Below are 4754 nucleotides of genomic sequence, written 5' to 3'. Positions count from 1 at the left end.
CCCGCCTCCTGTTTTATATTTTAATGTTCCTATTCGACTAACAGCTGGTTGTACAAGGTACTACTGTATGTTGGAGGAAGAGTCAAGAACATTCTGTCACCACATTAACCCTGAAATATTTCCTTCCTGTTCTTTTATTATCTAAGAAGATTTAACTTCGACCTAAATAGAAATATTTCTCTTTGTCAGAGCTGCTGTTTTTGGCGGAAACTGTCTCATTGTTTGACTTAAATCTCAATGGGTTGAGTCACGCAAAAACATTGACTCGCAGGGATTTTGGACGGTCAGCATGCTTTGCTAGCTAGTTTATCCATATTGATATGAGCAAATATTTCTTCCTCACTCTTCTCCTTTTCTTATCTTTTGCCATTTGATTAAAGATGAGTTAGTTTTCTTGTCCAGAAAGTGTTTCAGTGTGGCTCCGCCAAAAGAGTCGTCCAACTCAACCAATGAGATTGTTTCTTGTTCTAGAGCAGCTCTGGCAGAAAGGCTGTAGAACTGGTGTTGTGTTTGTGTCATGTGGAAGTGGAAGAAAGCAATAAGAGCAAATGATTTCTGTTACAACTTTCAACCATTTAAATTACCATACAGTTCAAAATGGCAGTTGGCAATGTTACCGGAATATGCACACGGAAATTATTCTGAAGTCATTTAACACTAACCTGTTTGGGCGTAAAAAAAAAAAAAAAAGGATGTTACATTGTTTTTATAACATACAAATTTCATTTACAAATGAATGTGACGTAAAGCTTGTGTCTGCCTCCCATAAATGGTGTTCTTGTTTTCCTGGAGACAAAAAGCACATTTAATTATGGAGCACATTTCAGAAACCAATTAAGCCAATCATAAGTTCTTTACATTTAACATTAAAAGCATATAGGCAAAGTGCAAAAGAAATACACTACAATTATGACAGTCATTAAAGAGCCAAGAGAATAGGAATGGAAAGCATGCTCAAATGGAGTAAGCTATAAAATACAAAAAAGAAAGTTACAGTGCAGACTAGGAAATGTATTATTAGATTCAATAAAAGGCAGAGGAAAAACAGAAAAGTCTTCTGAGAGTTGCAGCAGACACATATATGGTGCTTAAAAAAAACGGAAGGCTGCTTCCCCGTGTTTTCTTCCGGCTCTGGGGACAGAAAGCAGACCCGTCAGAGACAACCTGAGTTATGTGACAGGCAAACAAGGCATTGACATAATGCCCATTATTTTTTTTAACCACCTGCCACTACTAGGGGTGCTGATTTAGGAAGCACTCCTATGGGTCGCATTATAGGGTATTTTCATATGGTTTGGAGAAGTCGTTCAAACCTGTAGTGTATATGTATGGATGCCAACATATCTCTACAGATGTAAACATCAGCTAGATTCATGCAAATGTCAAAGCTCAGTTTCGTCCCTTTGTGTTTCTGAACGAGTGATGTAACAGAAGATCATGTTGTCCCACTGGAGAGCAAAGTGAAGCATTATTTTTACTGGCAGAATGCTGACGATGCGTCCAGATGGGATGAGTCTTACATTTCTGATGCATGGGCTTTCACTGTGTGTTTGCTACAGAAAAGCCAATGACAAGAATGAATCTCAAAATCATTTTGGTTCCCCAGAGAAACGAGTTTGTCTTCCAGTTAGTGCCAACAGGAACACCAATGAAAGTGCCAATGTTTACGAGGTAAGAGGCGAAGCAGATTCAGGAGGAAACGCTGCCTCTGGTTTCTCAGAGACACTGAAGTAGACTCAAACAAAAATGTTGACGTGATGTTTCTTTGTTTTCTTACGTCTGTCCGTCTGGCTTCCTGTTTGCCTTCTTCTCTCTTTTTCAGCACACTCACAGTGGAGTCTACAGGCATAACTTGGATCTAGCTGCCAATCAAAATAAGTTTTTTTTGTTTTCTGATCATATTTCTTTACATTATGAACACATCAATGATGCTCTGTACATTTTTAATTTAGACATTCTATTACATTTTCTCACCTCAGAAGCTTTTTATTTTGCTTGTATAGTTCAATTGTCAACTCAAATCATTTGCGATGAAATTCAGAAACAATCGAGTGTGCGTGTCTGTTATTTGTAAAAACTACAAATTGCTGAAAAAGAAAATATTTTCTGATCCGTCTCAAATGAGGAAGCAGTTGCTGCTTTGTTAACTGACGTAATAAAATGATACTGTGTGATGGCTGATCGCTGCTTTGTGACATTCAGAAGGATGTGACGTGGTAAAAAAACTGCATTACTGACAAGCTATAATCACCACAACATAATTACTATTTAACTAGTTAAGACCTTTGCCTGCAAAAGAGGAACATTTTGGTATCTCATTTTGAAAATATATTTATATAAATTAAATAATATAGATGACACAGACCTGGATAACTCAACAATTAGCTGAGGTATGATTTCAGAGATCAACAACTTTTTCAATGTATATATAAGCATCAGAGTACTAGATTAAGATATATTTATTGTTTTTCTACACTAAAAGCTGAATTTAACATTATCCAATGTTTGTTTTTCTCTTCTAAACGTAAAGGTCAGCCAACTCTTTTGTGTAATTAATGTGAAAATGGTGTTGCATGTACATACTGTACACCTGCCACTCTCTTTTTTGAACATTTTTCGAAATGCGTTGATTTGTTGTATGTTATATAAGTGGCAAGAGTGTGTTGCACCAAAACACAAGGTGATACACAATCTTGCTGATTTTTGGAGTACATATTGATTCAGGAGCACTCAGACTTTGTACAAGGATGGTTTGTGCAATAATTAAGTGTCATGCTCGTAACCAAATCGTCACGGACATGTTAAAATTCATCACACTGCTGTTTGTTGCCTTCAAATTTTGCAGGATTTCTCAGGCACCTACTGTCAGTGTTGAGACATCCAATAAATGGTCCTATTCATTATGCAAAAGCAGATTGGATGCATTTTGCAATAGAAGTGGTTAAAAACAAATTTGAAAAATAGGTTGTGAACTCAAATCTGCTGGTCACAAGCTTAAACATTTAGCTTGTAGGCAGACTAGCATCGTCTCCCCCTGACTATAAATAGACAAACGCATAAAATAGCACACATCGTGACATCCTCCACCTTTTATCAAAACAACATCTTGTGTGTGTTCACATGTGTCAATTCATGCATGTTTGTGCAGCGGATCAGAAAGGTATTTATTGAACTTTGGCTTAGCTCAACTGATGTAAGTGATACAGTAAAAGATTGGTAAAAAGCTGACTATTTATATATACAATGCTAAGCTTTAGCATTGTATGTATAAATAGTCAGCTTTTTACCAAGTTTAAATAGGCCTACATAGAAATATGTATATTTCATTTAGGCCGTTTGTCTGCAACGTTGCTCAACAAATTCCACTATATCAAAGGCTGAAGGTTCACTTTTGAATACAAAGCCAACATCTCTGCCCAGTGAGATCAGTGAAGCAGCTCTGTGGTCCAGAGAGAGTTAAGCACATTATTTGCTGAGTCAGAGCAGCTCCTTCCTCCCTGCTGCTGCGTGTTAACAGAGCTTTGTACTGCTGGGTGGAAAACAGGCCTGACCCCGGCCCCACCGCTTACACTGCGCGAGTCAGCCGGTCTTTTTAGATAAACTCCACAAACAAGACAGCGATTACTTCACGGAGAAACTAACAGAGCATGCCGAGGGTGTTTTCTTGAGCCTAGCAACTTCTGTCCGTGAAAGTCATGAATTTAGATCTGAGCGTTTTGTGACCTGGAATTTAAAGGTGCACTATGAGTTCCTGCATGATTTCAGCGTGATTTTAATGTTGTCTCAAATTGTTTTGGTTGTATTTGGTGCACAGCCTGTGCCCCTAGTGTTTGTTTACGACCAGTGTGTGGTCTCCCGAAAGGTTCAATAAGTGCCTTTCTGATCCTGCACAGTCATGTGTTAATTAATACATGTAAACACACACAATATGTTGTTTTTAAATGGTGGAAGATGTCACGATGTGTGCTATTTTATGTGTTTGTCCATTCATAGTCAGGGGGAGACGATGCTAGTCTGCCTACAAGCTAAATGTTTAAGCTTGTGACCAGCAGGTTTCAGTTCAGCACCTATTTTTCAAATTTGTTTTTAACCACTTCTCTTACAAAATTCATCCAATCTGCTATTGCATAATTAATAGGATCATTTATTGGATGTCTCAACACTGTTTTGTTATGACTGTTGATATCTTTGACAGTAGGTGCCTGAGTAATCCTGCAAAATTTGATGGCAACAAACAGCAGTGTGATGAATTTTAAAATGTCCATAACTGTTTGGTTATGAGCATGACTCTTAAATGAAATCACACTGAAACCATGCAGGAACCCTTAGTGCACCTTTACGTTTCATTGAGCTCCAGCTCCCCTTAGGGAATCATTTTGGGAAATCAGCTAATTAACTTTCTTGCTGAGAGTTGGATGAGAAGATCCCTACCACTCTACACGTCTGCCACCTTGAGTTAGGTTTTAAAGGGTTAAGGTTGGGATAGAAGTTTCTGCTGGTTGCCTGGCAACCTCATGGTAACAACAAGATTTCATTAACTGCTCCCAGCACACCAATAGTCTGGCACATGACCCTTGTACAACCAACATGCTGTTTTTTTTAAACTTTTTTATATATCGGACGATATATATATTTTTTAAAAATCCAGAAATGTGTTACAAAACATATAAAAAATACAATCTCAAGATTTGAAACTTAAAGTCCTTTGAACAAAAACACATTATTAAAAATCAGTGTTGCCAACAGGGACGCTG

The sequence above is a fragment of the Etheostoma spectabile genome, chromosome 3, assembly GCF_008692095.1.
Source record: "Etheostoma spectabile isolate EspeVRDwgs_2016 chromosome 3, UIUC_Espe_1.0, whole genome shotgun sequence".
In the NCBI taxonomy this organism is placed as follows: domain Eukaryota; kingdom Metazoa; phylum Chordata; class Actinopteri; order Perciformes; family Percidae; genus Etheostoma; species Etheostoma spectabile.
The sequence above is the reverse complement of the archived record's forward strand: the minus strand, read 5'-3'. Positions refer to the sequence as shown.